The 27,306-nt window shown below is 50.1% G+C and overlaps 2 long non-coding RNA genes across 2 annotated transcripts; one reads left to right on the top strand and one right to left on the bottom strand.

Annotated features, from left to right (window-relative positions):
- The first annotated feature begins 408 nt into the window (after window positions 1-408).
- On the top strand, window positions 409-15,047 carry LOC123588924. Its single transcript, XR_006708069.1, has 4 exons — window positions 409-784; window positions 1,513-1,729; window positions 4,852-5,115; window positions 9,372-15,047. It is a non-coding gene; the product is annotated as an uncharacterized LOC123588924 (long non-coding RNA).
- Window positions 14,799-26,687, bottom strand: LOC123588925. The gene is made up of 3 exons (XR_006708070.1): window positions 26,050-26,687; window positions 23,811-24,027; window positions 14,799-14,907 (listed from the first exon to the last, which is right to left on the bottom strand). It is a non-coding gene; the product is annotated as an uncharacterized LOC123588925 (long non-coding RNA).
- Between the last annotated feature and the right edge of the window lie 619 nt (window positions 26,688-27,306).

Genomic DNA, 27,306 nt, shown 5'->3' with positions numbered 1-27,306 from the left:
CCTCTGCCACTACGTTCAGCTTGCCGGGTTTTTCGCAGGTGCTCAACGTAGTGACAGTTAATCAATGACTACGATTCCCATAGGCCTTAGTGCGGCGTCGCCTGCATTTCCCGGAGGGCTGTGCGAGGCTCGCTCCGGCCCTGAGCGTCCGTGGAAAAGGTAAACAGGCGGGGATGTGCTCCCTGCCGTTGCTTCATAACCAAGTTTCCCATTCTCCTTTCCTCCTCTATCCCTCTTCTCTGTCTCTCGCTCCTCTGTTCACGGGCTTCAGGAGCTCAAATACTCGGGATTTGTCTCCTTTAGCAACAGTTCGGTGCTACCGGTTCGGTGCCGCGCGACCGGAAGCGGAGTGCACCCGGGGCCCTCTGGGAACTGTAGTTCTGTCTTTCCATGGCCTCTCTCCGGCGTAAGGGCTCCGTCTCCTCGGACCCAAGACCAAGGCCTGGGTGGCAGGGACACGTGACCTGTCTGTTTGGAAGCTGTGGGGACTGTTCCTCAGGCCCAGGCCGCCGACGGTTGTAGAGCCCACGAGCCCGGCCCGTCTCCGCGGTGAACGGCTCGCCGAAGAGGCCTCTGGGAATTGTAGTTGGGGCGGGGGGGGGCGGGGGAGCCGGGCCAGTGCGCGAGGTCCGAGCTGCGACCGTTACTCGCCTCCGCGGTCGGAGAGAGCTCGGGGGTCGCAGCCACACCCGCCCTTCCGACAGAGAAGGCTTTGCCTCGGCTTTCGGGAGCCCAGGCAGGAGGGCGGCCGCAAGGCGGGGTGTCGGCCCTGGCTCAGGGGAAGGTAGCTGTCAGACGTGGTGCGGAGGGTCGCGCAGTGGGTCGTAGCGATGAGAGCGGCATGAGAGCGTGGCCTCGGGGGAGCAGTTAGTCCAGTCTCTTCTGCTAGAGAAGGAGGGACCGAAGCCCAGAGAGAGTCCACGATTTGCCCCAGATTGAGGGTCAGGCCCTTGTCTGTGTGCTCACGCTTCCCTTTCGAGCACGGAGCGCCGTACCTGGCACAGAACTGGCGCCCAAACGTCTGTTAAGTGGCATTTCGTTGTAAGAACAGACAGCTGAAACTCTTTTAACAAATTACAAGATTAAAAAATAATTTAAAAAAAAAAAGAGGGAAGTGGACCTATAGATGAGACTCATCAGCCAAATGCAACCTCTAAACTTTATTCGGATCATGGGTCTAACAACCAATTGTGCAATTTTTAAAAATCCGGGAAATGTGAACATTGATGGGCGATATGAGTTACTGTTTAAAAAGTTCAGCTGTTAGGGTTATGCTTTAAAAAGGAAAAGTGTCTTAGAGACACATACTGCAGATTTTACGAGTTAAATGATGTCTGAGATTCGCTTGAAAGATACCCAGTGTGGCCAGGGAGGGGAGACAAGAATGGCAGAAGGTAAAGAGCTATGAAAACTGGGTGAGGGATACTAGAGAGGGTGTCGTACTGTTTTATTCTCTGTAGTGATATTGAAAAGGACCATAATCAAGGGGTTTTATTTAATTCTGTGTTTCAGAAAGTTTCTTAAATAAGACGCTCAGGGAGAGTTTGTCTGAAACGAACCCTCCCACGGCACAAGTGAGCCTCCTTGGGGACTTCTCCAGTCAAGAATGACCACAGCAGTGACGGGGGGCTGTGTCCCAGTGCCTCGGGATCCTTCAGAAGCAGGACAGAATTCTGACCATGAAGGTGGAAGCAGAGGACCACTCGTAGGGGAAAGACTATGCTGCCAGGTAATCAGCCTCCCAGCCAGGAGCTGGCCTGTCCGCACTTCAGAGAGTTCTAGACCCGGGAGGCTCGGGACCCCACCCGATTCTGCGATGGCTCTAGGAGCCCCCGCCGGTGACTGAGGACACAGGGACAGTCTGCAAGTTGCCCATCCTGGAGCTGCTGGTGCTTGAGCAGCTCTTGGCCATTCTGCCCAGAGGCAGTAGGGCTGGGGCGGGGAGGGCATCCCTGGGCGACCAAGAGGAGGTGGGAGTCGTGTGGAGGGTTCCAGTGAGAAAATGACCCAGGCCAGCAGGTAGACGAGAGAACTAACGTCTGAAGATAGGGAGGGGTAGGTCTTCCAAAAGAAAATGAAGGCCACGTCTGTTTTGACCCTACACCGTGTCTCTGTGTTCCTCTTCTCTCTTCCTGGTACCTTTGAGGATCAAGTTCAATCACTTGATGGAATGAAACATAGGATCATTTCCTAGGTTTGTTTGTTTTTCCTGACATTCTGATTCTCATTCTTACCAAGATGTGCATCGTTTACGTCATTATTTAAACCACTGAAATTCGAATCATTCTCTATGGAAACTAAAAGACATATTCTTCTATCACAATACACAGTCACGTGCATGTTTCACATTTCTGGCTGAGCTGCCCAATCCCGGAGCTCCTTAGCCGCTGTGTTCTTGAAATTTCAAAGGAAGGACTTCACCGTATCCCTTCTGTATACCTTCTTGCTGAAAGGCCAGCAAAGACTGTTTTTAGAAAACTTGTTATCTCTGGAGACAACTAAATGCAAAGTTTGGAAAATTCTCCAGCTCAGCAGATGCCTTGGCTTCACCCTCATAAGAAACCCTGAGTGAGAACTGCTCAGCTCAACTAGAAGCCACTGGGGAGAAGTTAGGTTGGATTCAGAAAAACTGGAACTTCCGGGGGACACCTGGGTGGCTCAGTCAGTTAAGTATCCGACTTTGGCTCAGGTCATGATCTTGCAGTAAATGAGTTTGAGCCCCATGTCGGGCTCCGTGCTGCCAGCTTGGAGCCTGGAGCCTGGAGCCTGCTTCAGATTCTGTGTCTCCCTCTCTCTCCCCCTACCCCACTCATGCTCTGTATGTGTGTGTCTCTCTCTCTCAAAAATAAACATTAAAAAAATTAAAAAGAGGGGTGCCTGGCTGGCTCAGTTGGAAAACGTGTGACTCTTGATCTCAGCGTTGTAAGTTCAAGCCCCGTGTTGGGCGTGGAGATTACTTAAATAAAATCTTTTTTAAAAAATACACTGGAGGAAAAGGTCTAACAAAACATTCTCTTAAAAAAAAAGAAAAGCAAGTAACTACCTTTATTTCCTTTAGAGCTCCCACTGTTCTTACTGGTCTCCAGGACAGGAGGTTTGCCAGGGGGAGACGGCTCCCCACGCCCAGCAGGGGAATCAGCACACTTGAGCCCCAGTTCGAACGTGGATCTTGGGAGCTCCGCGCCAGTGGTAGGAGGCGGCATCCCCTGGGGAGCAGGTCAGAGTCTTTGATGTTTTTCCTGGGCACTCCTGTGTTGAAAAGCAGGACAAAACACACAGCGTCCAGACCTGTGCTGGGAGTTGAGTGTGATCATCCACCTGGCATGAGACCTCAAGTCCAGGACTCAGCGAGGTCCCGAGGTCATTGGAGCACAGCAGAGAATGTCAGGTCATCCCCCAGTGCCTCAACCACAGCGGCGTGGCCTTCCATTTCCTGAAGAGTTACGACGGACACGCTATCGGGCTATTTTGAATTCTGGTGTGGTAGCATTTTAGCTACACGGCACTCCATGGTATGGCTCATGGGGACCTTTATTGACGGTAATAGCACCTTTCTTCTTTCCATCATGTAGCCTCTACTCAACATTTGAAGGGAACCCAGCAGATCCAGCCACCCTGGGTGTATGGAAGGGAGGCCTGCTCTGGGGAAAGGCAGGCAGTTGGGAATCAAAGAGAACGACCCAACAAAGCATCCATCCCAGCCAGAAGGAGAAGCAGGCAGGGTGGAGGGGCTGGACGCACTCCTGTCCCTTACTTCAGAGAAGAGTCATGACATCACCGTTCATTTGCCTCCAATTCTCAGAACTCAGCACGTTGCTTTGTGCCGGGACTGTTAAGTGCTCATTGCAAAGCCAAATACCACCGCTAGGGGGCTGCTGCTTTCGATCGGCCGCGCGTCCTGATCTTTGCCTGAGCAGGAGGGACGGAGAGGGGACTTAACAGATTTGGACGCAGTGGACGCCCACGTCAGGAGAACATCACGCCCCGTCCTGTGGAAGTGTGGTTTTATTGAAAAGCTCCCACACTGAAATAAGTGACACACTGGACAGCTTCTAGAGTCTCCTGTCACCATTGGGATCCGTGGGACACGGTATTAGAGGAGGCCAGACTCCTGCATGACATTCCTCTGGTGCCCACCAGAATGGATGGATGGGGGGTGTTCAGGTATTGAAATGCTTGTGGACTGGCTGGTAAGCAGCTGCTGGTCTGTGTCCCCAAGTGACCTCCCGGCCTCCTTGGCACCCCAGCGACTCCTCCCTGACCCTCGGGACCTTTCTAGGGTCAGGCATCTAATGGTCATCACTCGATGGTACAAGAGGCCCCTGGGTCTCCAGATGAGATCATGACCTGAGCTGAAGTCAAGACGCTTAACTGACTGAGCCCCCCAGGGTCCCCTCATAACCTTTTTAAAAAATACACGATTGGGGCCCCAGGGTGGCTCCATCGGTTGAGCATCCAACTTTGGCTCAAGTCATGATCTCACGGTTTATGGGTTCGAGCCCCACATCGGGCTCTGTGCTGACAGCTAGGAGCCTGGAGCCTGCTTTGGATTCTGTGTCTCCCTCTCTCTTTCTCTGCCCCTCCCCCACTCATACTCTGTCTCTCTCACTGTCAAAAATAAATAAATGTTAAAAAAAATTTTTTAATTAAAATATATGATCATTAACTAACTGGAATTTAAATAAAAATTTGGAAGAAAAAAATGGATGATCAGTAATTTTCTATAACTTTATTTATCATTGCTGTATCATATGTCATCGTTTATTCAATCCATCCCCCAGGGCAGGTGTGTGTTTTACTTCCACGGCCTTTCTCTGCAGAGCAAACAGGTAATATTTGGATTTTCCACAGATAATTACAGACGGTGGCCCGAGGAGTAAGGACGAGGCGTTCAGCTCATGTCGGGAACTTGCTGAAAGCAGAACCCACAGGTGACTTCACAGGTACCAGAGCTGGGAGACACCTCGGAATGTTCCAGTACCTTAGACCAGCATTAGGGAACCTCCAGATGGGAGGCCAAGCAGCTGCCCCCCCCCCCAAAAAAAAAAGAATTTCAAGCAGGAGAGAGAAGCAGCAGCCATGACAGTGACAAAAGTGACCCACACTGCAGGCCAGGTGAGTGCCTTGTTCCGAGTCAGAAATGTTGTGCAGAGACCCCATACATGGAACATGCGTGGCTGCAGTTTCTGGGCAGACCCCGCCCTCAGTCGGCATCAGCCCGCACGGGAGAGGATCCTGGACCACTCCAAGTCGGCCACTCCTTCAGGAGGCCCCGTCCCCAAACACGGGCTTCGGTGTGACCTTGCAGCCGGCCGGGTTAGTGCTCCCCGGGCGTGGAAGGGCACAGGGAGCTGGCCTGGGCAGCGGCTTGTCACCCAGCCGCTCCGCTGTCACCTTGGCCACCCAGTCTCCACTTCAGCCCCCTCTTGGGCCACTTTTCTCTTTTCTATCCTTCTGCCTTTTCAAAAAAGTGATAATACGCTTACTCTCTTCTCAACAAAAGTAATACATGTCTGTAACAGAACTTTTTATTTTTATTTTTTTAATCTTTATTTATTTTTGAGAGAGAGAGAGCAAGCGTAGGGGAGGGGCAGAGAGAGAGGGAGACACAGAATCTGAAACAGGCTTCAGGCTCTGAGCTGTCAGCACAGAGCCCGACGCGGGGCTTGAACTCACAGACCGTGAGATCATGACCTGAGCCGAAGTTGGACACTTAACCGACAGCCACCCAGGCGCCCCTGTGACAGAAAATGTTAAATACATCTGAACAAAATGAAGAAAAGAAGAAAATTAGTCATCTGTAACATTGACTGTCCTTGCAGCATTTGTTTCTAAGCCTCCATACACATTTTGTCCGGTATTCAGATTTCTCTAAAAAAAGGGCAAAAAACAGGCGGGGAACCTCCTGGGGGCCACAGCTACCTGCCTCCGGGACTTCATCTTACCTGCCTTTCAGGGTGGGAACCAAGACAGGACGATGGCAATACCTCTCTCGGCCACAGGAGGGGGGTGTTTGCTCACGCACGTCCTGTGCTTTGGGCTCGGGTCCAGAGCCGGCAGCTGCGGGCTCCCGTCGAAGGCACCGAAGTCAGTCCTCGATTTATGGCTCCTACTGCTCACTGCATCTCTTGGAAACCTTCTTGGTCCACGAGGGGCAGAAGGACAGAAGTCACTGTTTCGCCACATCTGCCTGAATCCTCGGAATCCTCGGACAGCTCTCTCCTCGCTGTCGCAGCCTGGGGCTGCCCAGGAAAGGGGTGAAGCACCAGCCTCCTGGGGTCATCTCCACGCTTACCCCCCTTCGCGGTTTCCCATCGTCCTCGGTCCTCCCGCGCTGTTCGCTCGCACACACTGCGCTGGCGGCCTTCGTGCCCCTCTGCCTCTGCTCCATCGCACGGCACATCTTCCCGCGTGTTCCTCTCTGCACCCCAGGCTGATGCTTCCTCTTTCGGGTCTTGGCCGCCCGTTGCTTCTTCCCAGAAGTCACTCTCGGCCCTGCGAGTCTGGGCTACGCGATTCTCCTCTGTGCTTCCGCGTGCTTCCCTTCCAAAACCCAGAGCGTGCTGGATCGTCCACTGCCCCCTAGAATGAACGGAAGCAACGCGAGGGCCGGGGCCACGTCCGTCTTGCTCACTGGCATCCCCGGCTCCTGGGGCTCCGTGGGGCTCCGTACGAGTTCGCTGGATGGATGAAGGAGTGAGCGAGTGTGCCTTTCCCTGTTCCCTGAAGTAGAGTCTGCAGACGCCAGTCCTCGTCCCTCCTTCCGTCCCCCTCCCCCCAGGTCACCAGGTACCGCTCCGGTCCCCTGTGTCTGTGGAAACGCAGCCCGAGGAAGATGCAGTGCTGAAGGGCAGCTGACTGCCTGTGGCGGCGGGGAGACAGAGGCGCGAGGAGCAGGACACCCCTGGTGTCAGACCCCGGCTCTGCCACTTCCCGGCTGTGCCCGTGCCTCATTTTCCTTATTTACAAGGTGGTGCTGACGGTACCGGGCTTGCAGGGCTGCCCCGAGAAGTCGAATGCTAGCCTGGCCGGCGGCCGGCAGTCACGAAGTCAGACCTGTGCCTCCGTCTCCCCTGCGCACTCTCCCGAGGCACCCCCACCCCCGCTATCTCCGAGGCACTACCCTTTTCCCGATTCCCTTCTCCTTTCCCCACGGTCACCCACACCGCCTGTCACTGACACCTCCCCGTCCCGTGTCCTTTATCCCCAGCACGGGCAATAGCACCAGGCACAGCACGGACGGGATGCAGAAAGGGTGCCCGTGGCGTGGCTGGACGGATGGAGGGACGAGTGAACCAGTCACAGCAGCGCCTCTGGGATGCATTCACCGGTGGTGGTACGTGTGATGATAGTCACCAGTGGACAAGTGGCCTCCTGCCTGCCGGATGACACCAGGGACAGGTGGGGCTTATGTGAAGGCAGGCTGCCAGCCACACCCTCATGAAGCCACGGCAAGAACAGAAAAGGTGACACCACCCTTGACTGAATGGCCAGGAAGGAGGAGGGGCGATGAGGAAACATCCTAGCCATGTGGGAAGGCCCAGAAACACGGAGCCCCAGAGCCCTGGTTCTTCTCTTCTGCTCAGCGTTGTGGACCCCAAGGACAACACATGCGCGACTGACCCTGAGCAAACAGTCCTACGGGTGTCTGCATTCCTTACAGATAGATGGTCTGTGGTCCCACCACTGGGGCTAAAAGTTCAAGTTCCAGCCAAATCCTTCTCTAGGTTTGTTTCTTTCTTTCTTTCTTTCTTTCTTTCTTTCTTTCTTTCTTTTTAATGTTTATTTATTTATTTTGGAGAAAGCACAAGCAGGGAAGAGGCAGAGAGAGAGGGAGGGAGACACAGAGTCTGACGCAGGCTCCAGGCTCTGAGCTGCCAGCACAGAGCCCGACTCGGGGCTCGAACTCACGGACCTCGAGATCATGACATGAGCCGAAGTTGGATGCTTAACCGACTCAACCCCCCCAGGCGCCCCTCTAGATTCCTTTCATGGTGCTTTTCCCTGATATGAACATTTTCCATGCGGCAGCCCCCTGCGGGCCCCGTGAGCTCCCTCATTCCAAGGAGCGCCAGCCAGGATCTTAGGGGGATGAAGAAAGGCTGACTTCTCATCAGATGATCATGGCCCTCGACTCACCACATTTGAAAGATTTAGCTCCTGAAGAGCTCATCTGCTGTAGGGCAAGGTCTGTGCTTACTCAGAGCATCGCTCCTCTGCTCGCAGAGGCCAGTTTCTCCCGCGCGACACCCGGGAGGTTGGGCTGACGTGGCTTGGGCTCTATGTGTCCCGCGTGCCCCTCCCCTGTGACTTTCTCGTCTCTGAGAGCTGCTCGCCTCCTTCTGAGGGTTTTCCTCCGTGGCTGCCATTCACAGAGACTCTCTGTGGGATGGATTAGGAAATGAATGGAAATTTTCTCATATTCATAATAATAGTCAGAGATTTCCTCTGTACGAATTCTTTGACATCCTGCCAGAATCCTGCCCAGATGCGCGGCCACGCGTATCCTCCCAGCGGAGCGAGGTTTGGGCTTCGTGGTTTCCCAAAGCAGTGCCTTTATCAGCGTAAAGCCTCTCGGGAGCGGCAGCACCCCCTTCGAGGGTGGCCCCGTGGTTCTGCTGTGGCAGGAAGGCTGAGTGTTGGAGTCGACAGGATGTCCTCAGTCCTGGCCTCATACTGTGATGACACCATAGGAAATGAAACTGTCACAAGTCCCCATTTCCATGGGGCGGGCACCCGGGTGGCTCAGTTGGTTAAGCGTCTGACTCTTGGTTTCAGCTCAGGTCATGAGCTCACGGTTGTGTGAGAGCCCCGTGTTGAGTCCGTGCTGACAGCAGGGAGCTGCTTGGGCTTCTCTCCCCCTCGCTCTCTGCCCCTCCCCTGCTTATGCTCACGCGCGCTAGCTCTCTCTCTCTCTCTCTCTCTCTCAAAATAAATAAACTTAAAAAAAACCAACAAAACAAACACCAAGGTCCCCATTTCCAAGAAACAAAGCTCTGTGACTGCACCAACCTCCCGGCCTCTGGCTGTCTCCTCTGGTGATGGCTGAGTGAGAGAAGGCGCTGTGGCTTGAAGCCTTTCTTTCGCGAGGGGGTGATGGGCCAGCTGCATTCTGAGCGCCCGTGGTCACGGCCCATGTCACGGGTCCCCCCGGAGTGCAGGCCTCCCCAGTGCTGTGAATTTGCCCACCCTCCTGTCCTGGCCCAAAGCCCACCTCTTCCCTGAAGCCCTCCCGGGACTCTGCAGGCCTGCAGTTAGACTCCCTGCTCCATGCTTCCATAAGAATTCACGGCCCACAAAACGCCCTAGCCAGCACTCACGCAGTGTTCTAGGCCTTCGTGACCTTTCTAGGCCTTCTCCTTCTCAAACAGACTTAAAGGAAGCTCTGTGAGGAAGAACCACGTCTCGTCCTTGGTATTCTCTGTGGCTCCTGTGAGCACCGCAGGACTTGGGGTGGAGACTGGCTGTGGCTGTGGACGCTATGGTCCAAGAGGACGGGCTCGCCGCTCAGCGAGGTCGTGGGTGGAGGCACACCTGTGACTGAAGACGTGGCCTGCCTTCTCTGGGACGGTGGCCGGCTCATGCAGGAGGAAGGTGACCTTGTCCTTGCTGCCACCCCTTCCCCCCCGCCCCCCCCCCCACCCCAGGCAGCCTTGCCACATTCACCCTGATACCCAGAAGCTGGCCGTTGCTTCATCCCCGTTGCCTCTGCCGCTGCCTGGGAGTGCCGTTGGGAGGGGAGGCAGAGAACAAGCAAGAAACGGGTATGGTCGTGAAGCCGTCCGCGCAGTGTCCTGGTTAAGTACGGCAGGCGTAGGGACCAGCTCTCAATATGAACTTGTAGCTCTTTGAGGGCGAGGCCTATGTCTGAAGCAGCTCTGTGTTCACAGTGCCTGGCTTGGCACCTGGCACGTGGTAAGGATTCACCTGGCGTGGAGCAGGCAGGTGCTCCCGTAGTTACTGGCAGCCAGGGAGTTCGTGAAGGTAACAGAACGGATGTTAGTGACCGTCCTGAAGTACCCCCTCCTCCGAGCCCCCCAACCCCCGATGAGTGCCTCCTCCCCTTGGCATATGGCGAAGGCCTGGGTCCCAAGCACAGAACGCACCCAGCGCCCCTTTTCTTTCGTTAGCTGCAGAGTCCCTGCCTCCCCCGTGGACAAGGGACAAACCCTGTGTGCACACGCAGGGTTTTGTATAGCCTCGGAGCTCTCTTCTGCTTTCGTTTAAAGCTAGTAAGTTAGAAATGTTGTTGGCCAGATCGTAAGAGCTAGTCCCAGATGCTGGCCGTGCTCGTGGAACCCACATCTCCTGGGAGCCCTGGCTGCTTCTAAACTGCTGGACCCCAAAGCCGGTGGAGATGTGAGCACGCCACTGAGGGTTAAGGAGAGAAAGAAAAAGAAAGGGAGGGCCCTTGCCGGCCACCCCTCTATCTGTTGCCAGGGGCCTTTGCGCTCACGCGATTGTCCCGGGGCGGGAGCGCAGCCGCCGCCAGGGGTCTCCAGGCTTGGACGCTTGGAGCTGGAATGTCATTTCCAGATTTCCAGTGGGTCTCGGGACTCCCCTGATGACCATCCCAGCGCTCGACCGGATAGAAACTCATGCAGGCAGGTAGAAGGGATGGAAATGGCTACTCAAGTGAAGGCATTGGGGGTGCAGGGCGCTGGAGGGGCAGGTGACTCTAAGCTCAGTGCCCCCGGGGAACTGGCGAAGCTGCTCCAGAGGCTTCTCGAAAACGCTCGAGAAACCAGGTCTAGAAAGAAAGCCATAAAGGGCTTCATGATACGTAAAGGCCCCCCGTTTCCCTGCTGCCCCCCACCCCGTGGAGGACACCAGTGGAGCCCCGCTTCCAGAAGGGCCAAGCCAGGCTCTTGGTTGCTTGCTCAGCAGCCGGTTCTCCTCACTGGGCCTCGGAGACACTGGGCGCGAGCGTGAGGCTCTCAGGGTAACAGCGGCCACCCTGCATCTAGTGCCCGCACTGCCGAGGGCTTCAGGCACAATGTCTCTCGTGACCCCGCCAACAGCCCTGGGAAATAGGATGTTCCTGTCCTGGCGCTAGAATGAAGAAAGGAACTTAGAGAGGTTAAATAATTCACCCAACAGCACGCAGCTGCTAAGTGGAGGGGCAGAGGCTCAAATCCGGGTCTGCCCCTCCGTGCCTGAAGGTTCTATGTGGCCCGTTGTGGGATTGTTCCTTGCGTCACTGGAATCGCCAGCCCGCTTTCTGACCCTGTGTGTGGCCGCATCGAAGTGGCCCTCCGTCCACAATCCCTTCTGCAGCCTGTCAGAGCCAGAAAATGGCCTCTAAGAGACCAAGTCTAGTAGGCACTGAACCTCCCGATGCCGGTGACGGCCACGTTCGCGAGAGACCTCCCACTTCCTGCCGACAGTCACTGGAATTTCTGCTTTGGGGATTTGGGGAGACACTCAAGTCACGCAGACACAAGAATCTATGATTCTGCTCTCGATGCTGCGAGTCAGGGAAGCAGGCCGAGCCTCTAGAGCAGGAACGAGTTAGGTCTGCGCAGCCGTGTCTGGGCCTCAGCTGGAGCGGCCCAGGTGGCTGCATTTGGCTAAGGGGGCCGGACTGTGGCCCGAGTTCGGGGGCCTTGGTTCTGTCTGCCAGCTGGATTCCTCCTCTTCGTGTGGCATCCACCGGAGTGGGGCCAAAATGTCCAAAATGGCCTTTTCACTCCTGTGTCCGGGGCTTCCGCGTTCTCCCTTGTGGCCTCTCTCTTCACAGAGTGACTGAATCTTCGCACAGCGTTGCTCCGGGCTCCGCAAACCCACGATCCACGCTCTTCCGTGCCACGGAACCGGCCTTGCCCCGCGTCCCTTCTGCAGGGGCGCTGCCGCCTGGGGGCTGCGTTGTATCACATGACCCTGCCTCCTCGCCCCTCCCCCCGACAGGTCATCGGACCAGGACCCAGTAGAGGCTGGCCAATGACATTCGAAGTCCCCTGGCTGGCTCAAAAATTCAAGGAATGCCAGTTAGACCAATCAGATTCCCCTTTGGGGACATTGGCACCGAAAAATCAGACAGTATCGTCACAGGGCGTGACAGGATGTCGGGAGGGCCAGTGGGGCCTGGATGGACCCATGTGCCGGCCAAGATTAAACTGAAGAAGAAACTCGGGACATAGAAGAGAAACAGGCTGTGCCACGAGAGAACGTACTGAGCGTGGAGGGAACCACGAGCCTGTTACTGGTGAGGGGAGAAAGGAGGGACTCGCCAGAGCAGAGCCGAGACCTGTGAGAGGCCGAGGAGGAAGCCAGCCCCAGGGCACCCTGGTGCCTTCTGGTCCCCAGGCCCTGCCTGGCCATGTGTGTTATGGCAGCAAGCCCGTTACTTACTCCCTTGGCTGTCAGGTGGCTTTGAGGTGGGCATGTGACTTAGTTCTGCGAATAAAAGTTTATGAGGAAATGGCTTGAGGACCTTCTGGGAAGAAATTTGCCTTTTGATTAAAGGGAGGATGGTGAAGAGGCCTGTCCCTCCTTCCTGCCTTGAACATGGATGTCGGAGGACATGATACTTAGGACTGTAGCCGCCATCTTGAGACCCCGAGGCAACCAGACCGAAGGAAAAAGCCAACATACCAAGGTTGGCCTAGCAGACAGACAAAAAGAGCCTGGGTCCTTGATGATATCGTTGAGCCACTATACCTATCCTGGAACCACCGACTTCCAGTCTTATTGATATATTAATTAAGTGTCCTTATTTTCTAAGCAGATTTCTGCTATTTGGAACTAAGGCATTCTTAACCAGTATAGCAGTCTTCTGAACCCACCCGTCACCAACTCCTTTGAGCACCATGGTTCTTGGTTTAGATCCAAATGGAAACCCACCCCAACCTTAGCCAGTGGAAAATGTACTTACGTGGTAGGAAATACAGGTCAAGATTTCTCACAGCCTACAGAGCAATTCTAGCGCTTAGTCCCAAATCCCAGGGCCTGTTGGACACAAATGAGGAAAGATAGACTCAGGAAAGATCTAGATACATGGCGATGAGTCTTCTTCTAAAATGGGGCTCAGTGATGAATTTGGGGATGAACAAGTTCAGTGGAGGGAGAGAGGGAGAGCCTAAGCATGGGCCAGAAAGCCATGGAAAGCACACGGAGGGGGCAGCGAGCTTGAACGGGCAAATGGCAGTGGGTCAGATCACTTCTGCAGGAGGCCAGGGTGCACAGCAGGATTTTCTAAGTGCCAAGTACTGGCTGGGAGGGGCTTATGGCAACTGGAACTAAACTGGGGGGAAACGAGGCATTTTAGCGAACCCTCCTGCCAGCCCTACTGGCATTTTAGATCCTCCGAGGAACAAGGTGGCCTGAACTGTGGCCCTTCCCTGTGTGCGGGCGCTGCCCCCCTGCCCCCCATGCTCTTCACTCTGTCTCTTCACCTGTCCCCTTTTCTCCACCATTTCTTCCTGTCTTCTCGGCAAAGCTAGGAGCCAGAAATGCACAAGGCCTGAATCTCTTCTGCTCAGTTGCAGAGTAAAGATAGTGAGAGGCAAGGATGTCTGTAGGAGACATTGGAGCTTCATCTGGGGATCATGTGAGTTAGCTTGAGAGGAGGGAAGCAGTGGGCTGCTAAGAACTAGATGAAACTTTCTTCTGCCCCAACTCTGATCGAGCCGTGGGGCTGGGGCCGGGGTGTGCTGCTTCAACACACCGCAAGAAAATGTATGGTCCTTCCTTCCCTTATGAAAGAGAAGCCGAATTCAAGAAGAAGTTGAACTCAAGAACTCTAGGCCTTCCTCTTTCGATTTCCAGTTTCAGACACACAAGAAAGATAAAGGGGCGTCCTCCTCAGACGTTCAGAACTTGAAGAAGTCATCCGTTTGGCATCTCCAGATCGTCAGTAGTAGAGGTGTGGCCTATGGAAGGTCATCGAATGAATGGGGCCCAAACACGGATGTGTCGCGATGACATTCGAATTTGTGACCGGCAGATTGTGCCGCTAAGCCTGTGTACCGCGGGGATCCTCCCCACCGGGGGCCAAAACCAGGCCAACCCTGGTGTTTGTCTGCTGTGTTACTTCATTCATTTAGCAGAAGTGTACTGAATGCCTAGTAGAATTATAAGCCAAGCATATAAAAGCAATGGTACTATTAGGAAAATACGTTACTAAAGACAAAAACAATTCCTGACATAATCAGAGAAAAGAATGAAAGCTCAGGGGTGGATGAAACAAAAAGTTTAACCCCCTCCTTTGATGTGATTGATGCTTCAATGTGATATACTCAGTAAATGCTGACTTCCCCGCCCCACCCCCAGTTGCCCCATACATTGCAAGGGTTTCTCTGAAATCCAGTAAGGAAAAGAACTGAAGGCTTTTCTTCCCTCTTGGTAATCAAGGCTTTTTCTCCAGTATGAATTAGCCTGATTACGGATTAAACACCCTCCCACAGTCTGTACAGCACAAGAGTGTCTTTCCCGTGAATTCTCCAGTGACAAGAAAAGGCTGCATGATCCCTAAATGACTTTCCACATTGATTATGCTCACAGGCTTTTCTCCCAAGGATGAATGATCTCGTGTTCAATACGCTCCGCGCTTCCCCTAGATAGTTCTCCATATTCATCACACGTGACCAACTCATGTCCCCACTAAGCTAGCTGACGTCGTCTAAGGACGAGCTCGGGTTGAAGGCTCTCCCTCACCCATTATGCTCGCAGAGCACCTCCCTGCTCTGAGATCCCAGATGTCTAATTAGCTCTGAGCTTCTCAAAGCGTTTTCACAGCCATTACGCACATGTGGTTTTTCTCCAGTGTGAATTCTCTGACGTTGAATGAGCTCTGCTTCCCTGAAAGCCCTCACATTTATTGCGTCTGTAGAGTTCCTGTTGTTTGTGAATGAGCTGATTCCGTGTGGTACTAGAATACTGGCAGAAGCCTCCCCAGATCAGGATTCTCTGCAAGAGAAATGTTCCAGCATTCAGTAGGATGGGAGCCCCCCCCCCCCCCGCTCCCCGTCATGAAAGTTGCCTGTATTCATAATGAGGTGTTCTCTCCAATACGGATACTGTAATACTGAATAAATTCTGACCTCTGATCTAAGATCTGGTCACATTTATTTTGGGGTTTTCTCACTTCTAAAAGATACAGGTGGGGGGCACCTGGGTGGCTCAGTTGGTTAAGTGTGCGACTTCAGCTCAGGTCATGATCTCACAGTCCGTGAGTTCGAGCCCCGCATTGGGCTCTGTGCTGACAGCTCAGAGCCTAGAGGCTGCTTCGGATTCTGTGTCTCCCTCTCTATCTCAAAAATAAATAAACATTAAAAAAAATTTTTTTTTAAAGATACAGGTGGAATTGCAAATTATCCCCATATTCATCTCACTCGTGGGATGGGGTCCCTGATGGTTTTCTGGAAAGTCTCCATATTCACAGACCTCTCCATGCTCAGGGACCAGGTCGTCCTCCCACGGGCACCTTCTCGCTGCATTCACCTGCGAGTCTACTGCTGCAGAAAGTTCCTGCTTCAGGGCCAAGCTTGCTCGTGGTCACAGCAAATGTAAATACCAACCTTTCTCTCTTAAAGAACCAGAACATGTCTTAGACCGAGAATGAAAGATTTGGGGAGAAAATCGAAGGGTAAAAGTGGCCTTTGGGTGAATTTATAAAATGATGCGTGTGACAGGTGGCTGGTTACTTATATTCCCCTTCTCTTTTTTAATGAACCCTATTTTGGCCACACTTGAGAATGTACCCATTAAAAATACCTGCTAGGGGTGCTTGGGTGACTCAGTCGGTTAAGCATCCAACTCTTGGTTTTGGCTCAAGTCATGATCTCACGGTTTGTCAGTTTGAGCCTGAGTTGGGCTCTGTTGCTGACAGCTGGAGCCTACTTGGAATTCTCTCTCTCTCTCTCTCTCTCTCTCTCTCTCTCTCAGCCCCTCCCCACACCCACGTGTGCGTGTTCTCTCTCTCTCTCTCAGATTAAACTTAGGGAAAAAAAACCTCTAGTGACTCAGAGGGAGCACATGGGGACATGTAAGGAGGCTGTCTGTACTCTGTTCCGGATGCTGTTCAAATGGATGTGTTCACTGTGTGAAGATCCACAAGGAGTAAGCTTAGGATTCACGCATTTTCTATGAGGAAAGTTGAAAGTAACTTTACCGCACCTCTGTGCAGCCAGCAAATGAGCTGTAGGCAGAACTAGGCTTCCATGAAAACTCATTAAAGGATTGGGGCAGGTGGGCTGGAGCAGAAACCTTTTGCCTTTTCCCTGCCTGCCTCGCCCCCCCTTCTTCTCGAGGGTCCTGGAGGTGCCACCTTCAGGCGCAGCAGCCATCCTGGGAGCGGGGAGGAGGGTCACATACTGAAGATGGCACACCAGCCTCAGGAAGGTGCCCGGTCCCTGTGGCCTTGAACTTCTCACCCCTGGAATTCTCACTTATTTCAGTCTAGTGGGTGAGAAGCGATTGACATTTAGGTTAGGCATCTTTCCCTGTGTTCACTGCCTCTTGCATTTGATTCTGTTCATCTTTGTCTTTGTCCCTTTGCAGAAGTTCTGCGTTCATTGAAGGCGTTCTCCCTTTGCATGTCAGTCGTGTTGTAGCATCCTTCCAGACTGGTCATTTGTGTCTTGAGTTTGTGTTAATACCCCGTGAAGATGACTACATTTTGACTTTATAGCTTCTGAATTTTGCACATTAAAACACCCACCCCACTCCAGAGTTGTTAAAATGTTAATCCTTCTTGCCAGTGCTTTCAGAGTTTTATCGTTTTATGATAAAATCTTGGTTCCATGTGAAATTTCCTGTGAAGTAAGGACCTATCAAGATAAAGGTCTGGCTCTCCCCTCCCCCATCACCTCTCAGCACAAAACTACCTTGTCTCGGCTATTTTGAAATGCTACTTTTGTTAAGGGTTCAATTCCCGTTTGAATGTGGGTCTTTTTCTTGAATCTCTATTTCATGTGTGCACCTTCTCCGGTACGTAATTATTTTAGCTATTTTTCTTTTTTCTTTTTAATTAAAAAAATTTTTAATGTGTATTTTTGAGAGAGAGAGAGACAGCGCATCATGAGTAGAGGAAGAGCAGAAGGAGTCCGAAGAAGCTTCCAGGCTCCAGGCTGCAGAGCCTGCCTGACTCGGAGCTCGAACTCACGAACTGTTCAGACGTTTAACCAACTGAGCCACTCAGGCGCCCCAGCAATTTTTCTTTATAAGTTGTTTTCCTATCTGCTAAAGCTACTGCCTCATGGCTCTTTTTCAAAACTCTCATATAACCACCAAGGTGGATAAGTGGGAGTCGGTGACAGTCACTCAGATTACCATGATGCCAGGGACTGTGCAGGGCCTCCTGAATACAGATCATATTCTAACAATAGCCTCATTTTAGACAGCCCCCCTTTTCCTCTGCGATGTATTCCTGGAACCATTTGGTAGCAAAAGTCGAATTTCCTCTTAATAATTACTCATGTCCAGAAACTCAACATCAAGTTACAGTTCTGATAAATATGTCATAAAAGCAGAACCAAAACTTAGGGTGGTCTTTAGGAATATAAAAGGGCAACATTACGCTTCAGGTCCTATGGCGTGGACATATGGGGACTCAAGATGATAATGTCACAGGTCTCCGCATGCTGTGAAGTCAACACAAAGCCCAGACCGTTCTGCCATCCTGTGCCATCCGAAAATAGCCCTCTCCGTGTCAAGAGGACAAATACAACATGAACAGGTGTGCTTCCCTTTTTGGAATTTAGGAGATTCGTGAGGAAGTCATGTGTAAGATCCAAGTTTCTGTTAAAATAAACTTTCCAGGGGCACCTGGGTGGCTCAGTCCATTGAGTTGAGCGTCCAACTTTGGCTCAGGTCATGGTCTCGCGGTTCATGAGTTGAAGCCCCACGTTAGCCGCGGAGCCTGCTTAGATCCTCTGTGCCCCTCTCTCTCTGCCCCTCTCCTGCTCACACGCTCTCTCTCAAAAAATAAACGTTAAAAAAAAAAAAAAACTTTCCAGAGAAAATGAAAATGATTCCATTTCTTCTGGTAACTTTCCCAGAAACAAACAGAAGCATTCAGAAGAATTCCATTGTTCTTAGAGCTGCATAGGATTTTTTTGGCTTTTCCTAAAAATGGCTAGTCTAATATTTAAAGGCTGAGGTAGGACAGTGGTTTTGAGTCCACGGAATTATTAAGAGAAATAGTCTCTCGAATCATGCCTTTCATCTTTGCTGCATAAATGCTTTCTATTGGGGTAGTGAACAAAATGAAATGTTTGGGAAAATATGGGCCCAGAAAAGATTAATTCCTCTAATAAGCCAGAATTTGGAAGAGGAAAACATGATATGATGTAAGTGTAAAAAAAAAAAAAGGAAACAAAAAACAAAACAAAACAAAACAAAGACAAAGGAAACAAATTATATTAGCTGTACACAGTGACTTCCCTCCGAAGAGTACAGTTTGCGATGGGGGGTGAAGTGCAGATGGCTTTGCACAGGAGGAGCCCGACAGACCCCGCCCCAGCCAGGCAATGAAGGTCAACATCAAGTGATCAGGCTTGCTGATAGTATGTACCCTCCGGACGTGATGACAATGGCCCTTTACCTCCATCACGGTCTTTGTCCCCCAAACCCATAACTCCAATCTAATCAAGAGAAAACACCAGAAAAATCCCAGTGAGGACACTGTACCAAATACCTGATTCCTCAAAACTGCCAAGGTCATCAACACCAAGGAAAGTCAGAAAAGCTGTCACATCCAAGAGAAACCTGAGAAATAACAATGAAATGTAATGTTGTATCCTGGGTGGGATCTTAGCAAAGAAGTAAAAGATATTAAGAGGAATCGAATGGATGTTTTAGAACTGAAAAATACAATAACCAAAATTAAAAACTCACTAAACAGTCTCAATAACAGGATTGAGGGACACAAGAATCAGTAAATGAAGATTGATTGATAGAAAGTACCCAGACTGAACAATAGAGAAAATGGACTGAAGAAAACAAACAAAAAACCACAGACTCTTTGGGACCTGTGGGACAGTAAGAAAAGATCTACCATTCATGTCATTGGAGTCCCAGAAGAAGAGAGAGGGGGGCAGAAAAAATATTAAAAGAAATAATGGTTGTTATTTCCCCAAATTTGGCAAAAGAGAGAAACCTACAAATTCAAGAAATGAAAAGAGGACACAATCAAACTTTTGAAAACTCAAGACAAAAAACCTTGAAAGCAGCTATGATGTTTCTTGAAAGAAACAGTCTGTTACCTAACGGTATGACTCAAATGACAGCAGATTCCCCCCAAAAGCCGTGGAAGCCAGAAAGAAGTAACACAACATTTTCAAGTCCAAACAAAAAAGACCTGGCAACCCAGGATTCAATATCCAGCAAAAATATCCTTTAGGAATGAAGAGAAAAGACACTTACACTTGCAGGTGAAGGAGAACTAAGAAACCTACCCTAAAAGAATGAATAGAAGAAGTTCTTCAAACTGAAAGGACATGATAGCAGAAGAAATGCAGAACATCAGGAATTAAGAAAGAACAATGATAATGGTAAAGTGATGGGCAAACATAATAGATTATCCTTCTCTTGACTTTTTGAAATTCTGCTTAATAGACAAGGCAACAAGCATAATAACATCATCACCTGATACGGTTCTCATTGTATGCGAAAGAAATAGGTAAGGCAATTATAAATGGGGGGGGGGGGGGTAAAGAGACCTAAATGGAGATAATATGGTTGGTGTTTTCACACCAGTAGGCTGTTGTAGTAAGTTATGTATGTATAACACCCAGGGAAACCACTGCAAAAACTACCATAGAAAGAGATTGTTGCTTCAGTCCCAGCCTGTTGATAGTAATGTTCTTGGTTAGGAATGCCAGAGCCCCGTAGACATCCCCTTTCCACCACCACCAGAGCCGGTGTTGTGGCTGGACCAGCCCTGTTGTTCTTACTGTGATTTGGGGATGTACTTCAGCAAAACCATTAGGGAACTCTGAAGAACCAGGTTTATTACAAGTCCTGGAGGGAACCTGGCACAGCCAAGGGCCACACATAAGGTCATGGGTTGAGAGGGAGGGAGAGAGAGGACCTGGGGCTCTGCCTTCATTAGGGTCTGAGGGTGGGGTACCTAGGGTTTCACAGGTAGACTCTTTATTGGCAAATTTATGGCATAAGAGCAGGAATTGGGGCACAGGAAAGGAGAAATGAGATCACTCAAGTGGCCGGTTATCTATGTTACTCAGCGCTTTCTAAAAGGGAAACTTCATGGGTGGGGGTGGCCTCGTCCCTTCCTGGTTGTTTTGCTGGTAACTGTGCAATGCACCTGGCAGTATGTTAATTTGAGCTGGATGTCTTTGCAATGGGTGCCCCAGCAATCGAAAGTTTAATGTCAAGCACTTACACTACAGAAATACACTCCAAATCAGTATAGATAAATCAGAAAGGAATTCTAAGAAATGTTCAGGAAACCCAGAGGAAAGCATGAAAAGGGAAACAGAGGAATGAAAACCAGAAAAGAAATAATAAAATGGCAAACTTAAACCCTAACATACCAAAATTACATTAAATGTAAATGGTATGGATGCACTAGTTAAAAACAAAGAGTGATGGGCACCTGGGTGGCTCAGTCAGTTAAGGGTCTGACTCTTGGCTTCTGCTTAGGTCATGATCTCATGGTTAATGGGTTTGAGCCCCACATCGGGCTCTGAGCTGAGGGCTGGGAGCCTGCTTGGGATTCTGTTTCTCCTCTCTGCCCTTCACCTGCATGTGATCTCTCTCTCATTCTCTCTCTCTCTCTCTCTCTCTCTCTCTCAAAATAAATAAATAAACTTAAAAAAATTAAAATAAAAACCGAGTGGGGCCAAGGCCAATGAGAGGCCTCCTTGGGAAGGCTGCTGGAGCTACCAGGAGAGAGGCACATTCTGTGCTCTGGAATTGCTAAACCAGGAGAATCAAAGGGTCGAGCTCCAGGGCACCTGGGTGGCTCGGTCAGTTAAGCGTCTGACTTCTGCTTAGGTCAAGATCTCACCGTCTGTGCGTTTGAGCCCCGCATCAGGCTCTGTGCTGACAGCTCGGAGCCTGGAGCCTGTTTCAGATTCTGTGTCTCCATCTCTCTGTCTCTCCCCCACTCACGCTCTGTGTCTCTCTCTCCCTCAAAAATAAATAAACATATAAATTTTTTTTTAAAGGGGTGGAGCTCCAGGTGGCCTTTTGGTCACTTAAAAACAACACAATCCAACTATGTACTGTAGATAAGAAACTCACTTCAAATATAAAGATATATGTAGATTGAAAGTAAAAGGATAAAGATACACTATGCAAACATCAGTCAGTAGAAAGCAGTAGTGGCTATGTTAATTTTTTTTTTTTTAACGTTTATTTATTTTTGAGACAGAGAGACACAGAGCATGAACGGGGGAGGGTCAGAGAGAGGGAGACACAGAATCCAAAACCGGCTCCAGGCTCCGAGCTGTCAGCACAGAGCCCGACGCGGGGCTCGAACTCACGGACCGCGAGATCATGACCTGAGCCGAAGTCGGCCGCCCAACCGACTGAGCCACCCAGGCGCCCCGCAGTAGTGGCTATGTTAATAACAGATGAAGTAAACTTCAGAGCAATGAAAATTGCGAAGGATAGAGAAGGACATTGCATACTGGTAAAAGGATCTATTCATCAAGAAGGCACAGCCTTTAAGAAGGTCCTAAATGAGTGTGGACCAAACAACAGAATTCCAATGTACATGAAGCAAAGTTGATAGAACTGAAAAGAGAAATAGGCCAATCCGGAATTATAGTTGAGGATTTTTAACACCACTGTCTCAACAGTAGACAGAATTACTAGTGAGAAAACCGGCAAGGATGTAGAACAACACTGTCATTCAGAAGGACCTAATTGATATTTATAGAACCACTCCACCCAAGAACAGCGGAATACTCATTCTTTTCAAGTGCACCTGGGGCATGCACCAAGATAGACTATGTCCTGGGTCATAAAACAAATTTCAGCAAATTCAAAAGAATTGAAATCATACAGAGTGTGACCTTTGATCGCAATAGAATCAAACTAGAAATCAGTAACAGAAAGATAGCAGGAAATTCTCCAACACATGGACACACACAATAATCCACGTGTCAAAGAGGAACTCTCAAAGGAATAAATCACATTGCACTGAAAATGGAACGTATCAAGATTTATGGGACATGGCCAAGGCAGTCGGAGAGGGACTTCTCTTCCAGAGAAGAGACCAGTGGTGAGGGTGATGTCCCACACCCAACATTCAACCCCAGTCTGCCAGTAGAAGTGGCTAGACACATAACCAGAGATACAGCAGGTCAGGACGTACAACAAGATGGCACCAAGTCAATGGCCTCATGACGATACACACTGAGGAGGCCCAGCAGCACCGTGACAACAGTGCTGGTAGGGGAGCAGCAAAAAGCCTGTGTCAGGTCTCGCCTGTCCCTCTTCCGGTACATCGTAGAGGAATCAGTCCCCTTTCTTCCAGACCCAACGCCTGCAGCAAAGCAATCTTCCCCCAATTCTGTTGTCCAGAAACCCTAACATAGAATATACTCATCCTCTCTAGAGCCACCCCACCCCTTAGGTCTGCCCCTCATCTTCGAAAGAAGAGAAGATCTGCAAACCTTCTACTAAGTAGATGACCTACTTAGTTCTACCCCTTGAAAAACCCCCAATTAATTCTTATCATCTCACCAATGCCCAGAGGTCAGGAACTGGGCACCCGTGACCAGCATAGCACAGAGCAGACCACCGTATGGATGGGAGAGGAGGGCATCCGTGTGGACGATTTTCCAGCCATTGTCACCCTGGTCAAAACCATCACCAGAAGCTCCAGAGGCTACCTCCTCATCTAAGTTGTACCCAGTGAGGTCATTCCAAAGCACACGTGAGAATGACAGCCACAAGTGCCACCTGTGAGAACATGGGCACCCTGGAGTTGATGACGGACAGGCAGTAGATTTCCAGTGCTTGGGGGAAGAAGCCACCACCATCAGCACCACGACCCTGCCACCCCAACCTTCCACTGAAGTCTCAGACCAGCACACTCTGTAAGTGCAGATGAGGCCATCACCCAGCCAGGGTGTGGGACCTGAAACCCAACCCTGACACATTGGCAAAATAATTCCATCTCCATGGATTCAATGTGAAAATCCAAAGGGATCTAGAGTCCTATCTTAGGGCCATGTGGCAGGAAGCCGCTGTCCTCCTTGTAGCCCACAAACCCACCGATTGACAAGTCGTCCACCACAAATTCAAAGCATTGCAGCCTTGGTGGCCTGGCGTAACTGCGTCACGTACAAAGAGCCAGCTAGGAGTCAGACAAGGCCTCCCTGGGCATAGGATGAGAGCAGAGTGTCTCAACCTTGGCACTACTGACATTTGGAACAGATCATTCTTTGTTCTGGACAGGGCTGTCTTGACATTGGTGGGATATTTAGCAGCATCCCTGGCCTCTTCCCACTAGATGCGAGTAGCACTCTTCCAGTTGTGACCATCAAAAAAAGTCTCTAGGGACACCTGGGTGGCTCAGTCGGTTAAGCATCCAACTTCGGCTCAGGTCATGATCTCTCCATTCATGAGTTCAAGCCCCGTGTCGGATTCTGTGCTAATGGCTCAGAGCCCAGAGCCTGTTTCAGATTCTGTGTCTCCCTCTCTCTCTGCCCCTCCCCTGCTCACACTCTGTTTTTTTTTTTTCTCTCTCTCTCAAAAATAAATCAACATTAAAAAAAATTCTTTTAAGAGATAGGATTCAATCAAGAAAAAGCATGACAAGGGAAGGTTAGGCAGAGAGTAAAAAGCCAGTTAAGAAAGAGCCGAGAGGTAGGGATGGAAGGCAACAGAATTACATGGGTGTGATGGTTGGGACCTTATTGCCAAAAGAGAAGCTTGGAGCCAGGAGCCCTGGGCTCTAATATCAGCTTTGCAATTTTCTGTCCACGTGGTCCTGAAACAGGCACTTCTGAGCAGCTATGTTTCTTTGTCAACGCCAATAATAACACCTGCCCTGCCTGCCACACAGGGTCGTAGCTAGAAATCACGTCAAATAATTTCCATGAAGATGCTCTGAAAACAAAACCAAAAAGAATAAAATATTGGCCATTCCCACAGACTCCAAAGAATAATAATAGGAGTAATAGGATAATAAGGGAACATGTAAACAACTCTACCTGTATAAATTCAACAACTTGGATGAAATGGACCAATTCCTTGAAAGCTACAAACTACCAAAATTGCTCAGTTATGAAATAGATGATTTTAGAAGTCTTATAACAATTTAAAAAACTGAATTCTTGGGGTGCCTGCGTGGCTCAGTTGGCTAAGTGTCCAACTCCTGATTTCAGCTCAGATCGTGATTTCACTGTTGTGGGATCGAGCCCCGAATCGGGCTCCATGCTGACAGCATGGATCCTGCTTGGGATTCTCTCTCTCCCTGGCTCTCTGCCCCTCTCCCACTTACATGTGTGCATGTTCTCTCTCTCTCTCTCTCTCTCTCTCTCTCTCTCTCTCTCTCTCTCTCTGTCTCAAAATAAATAACATTTAAAAAATGGGGTGGCTGGGTGTTCCAGTAGGTTAAGGGTCTGACTTCTGCTCAGGTCATGATCTCAGCCTCATGAGTTCGAGCCCCACATCGGGCTGTGTGCTGACAGCTCGGAGCCTGGAGCCTGCTTCAGATTCTGTGTCTCCCTCTCTCTCTGTCCCTCTCCCACTCCCACTCAGTCTCTCTCTCTCTCTCTCTCTCTCTCTCTCTCTGTCTCTCAAAAAATAAACATTAAAAAATGCTTTTTTAATTTAAAAAGCAAACAAACTTAATTCTTAGTTTTAAGAAAAACAACCCCCTGTCTCAGTGGTCTCACAGCTAGTCCATGATGCACTGGCAGAACCCACGGGACCCCACATAAAGTTATACTTCAGGTTAAGATTTATTACAGCAAAGGATACAATGCAGGAACAGCAGGAAAAAGATATTTATAAGCAAAGCCTAGAGAGGTCAAATGCGTGCTTTCTTATCTCTCTGTGGGGACAGTAGCACAGGCACACCTTCTCCATGTGCAAACAGCAGGAACATCTGTGAGATGTCCTGGCCCAGGGAATACAACCTGAGTCTTGGGGTCCAAAGTTCTTTTTAATAAACTTTTTTTTTAACGTTTATTTATTTTTGAGAGAGAGACAGAGACAGAGGACAAGCGGGGGAGGGGCAGAGAGAGAGGGAGACACAGAATCCGAAGCAGGCTCCAGGCTCCGAGCCGTCAGCACAGAACCCGACGGGGGGCTCGAACTCACGAACTGTGAGATCATGACTTGGGCCGAAGTCAGACACTTAACCGACTGAGCCACCCAGGCGCCCCAATCCTTACATTTATTTTAAACATGCTGACAGCCTTTCTCTTCACCCTCTGCTTTGGGCATATGGAATAACATCTCATCGGCAGCTGTACGAATGTTCCAGGAGTTTTGTTCTGAGTCTGCCCAAGGGTCATCACCATGGTTACACAGATAAGTGAGAAATGAGTGACACAGAGCTGCTGTGTTCACTTTTACCTCACATTCTCAAAATTGAGAAAATTGAGTTTTGAGGAACCTTGGTCTAGACAAAAAGTTCTTAGACCTGACACCGAAAGCAGGATCCACCAAAGAAAATAATTGATAGCTTTAAATTGTATCAAAATTAAAATTTTTGCTCCACAAAAGACCCTCTTAAGATGTTGAAAAGACTAGTTGCAGACTGGGACAAAACATTTGTAAAGCGCATACCTGGCCAAGGACTTGTATCTAGAAAATACTAAGAATTCAGCAATAAACAAGCAAACAAAGCGCCCCAGATAATCCCGTTCAAAAATGGGCAAAATACATGAACAGGTGTTGCACCAGAGGTTATCAAATGTTCAACATCCTTAGCCATTAGGGAAATGCAAACAATACGCTTAACCATTTATGGCCCGGCTAACATGAAAAATACTGGTAATACCAAGTACTGGCGAGAACGCAGAGAAATCAGATCTCTTCTGTGTTTCCAAAGGGATATTCGCTCTTGCCAGATGCCTGGGGCGCCATCAAAACCAACACCACTTGCAGCCAAATTCCTACCTGCGCACCACCCCTGAAGTGTGAATTCAGTGTTTTATTCCTCAGGAAGACTGGGTTTGGTTTACTGCCTTCCAGGAACCTTTCCCCTGTGCCAAAAGAACGTGGGTTTAAGTCTGGTGTCACCTTACCCTGAGCATGCGTGTTGGGTCCCTTGGACTTACGCTTTTCTGATCTTCTCCAGCTCGAGGCCTGTGAGCAGACCTATGGCTCCATTTTGCGGCAGCTCCCTGTGGAGTCGGCCAGTGCCTTCAGGGCAAAAGCAGTTCTGAGAGTTTATTCAGACGCCAAAGACAAAGGCAGCTTCAACTAAACAGCTTCCGCACGACCGAGGAAACCATCAACAAGATGAAAAGGCAATGTAAGGAGGGAGAGAGGTTGGAAATCATATTTCTGGTAAGGGGTTAACCTCCACAATATGTAGGGAACTCCGAAAAGTCCACCGCAAAGAAACAACCCGGTGAAAAGTGGCAAAACGATCATTTGCAGCCACGTGGATGGAGCTGGCAGGCATTGTGTGAAATGAGCGAGTCAGACACAATTACCATATGACTTCACTCATGGATGTGGAATTTAAGAGACAAAACAGATGAAGGGAAGCAAAGGGAAAGGAAACCAAAAGAATATAAAAGCAGGGAGGGGACAAAACGTGAGAGACTCGTAAATTTGGAGAACAAACCGAGGGTTGCTGGATGGGGTGTGGGAGGGGGGATGGGCTAAATGGGGAAGGGGCACGAAGGAAGATGCTTGTTGGGATGAGCCCCTGGGTGCACAGGGGACGAACCACTTGGAAGCTACTCCTGAAATCAGTGTTGCACTATATGCTAACTTACTTAGATGTAAATTAAAAAAGTAATTGATCAGTTAATTGATTAGTTAATTAAATTTTTAAAAGGCAAAGGGACCCGAATGGCCCTCTTTCCAACAGGACAGACATTGCAAAGGCACTCGGGGCACCTCAGTCGGTTAAGCGTCCGACTTCGGCTCAGGTCATGACCTCACGGTTCTCAAGTTCAAGCACCGCATCGGGCTCTGTGCTGACAGCTCGGAGCCTGGGGCCTGCTTCGGATTCTGTGTCTCCCGTTCTCTGCCCCTCCCCCGCTCACACTCTGTCTCTCAAAAATCAGCATTAAAAAATTTAAAAAAATTTTAAAACGGCGCTCAACATTACTAATCATTAGGGAAATGCAAACCCCAACCATGCGAGACATCGCCTCACACCTGTTTGGATGGTTATTATCAAACAAGACAAGAGATAAC

Source organism: Leopardus geoffroyi, chromosome E3 (assembly GCF_018350155.1).
Source record: "Leopardus geoffroyi isolate Oge1 chromosome E3, O.geoffroyi_Oge1_pat1.0, whole genome shotgun sequence".
Taxonomy (NCBI): domain Eukaryota; kingdom Metazoa; phylum Chordata; class Mammalia; order Carnivora; family Felidae; genus Leopardus; species Leopardus geoffroyi.
Note: the sequence above shows the minus strand (reverse complement) of the source record. Positions and strands in the feature narration are given on the sequence as shown.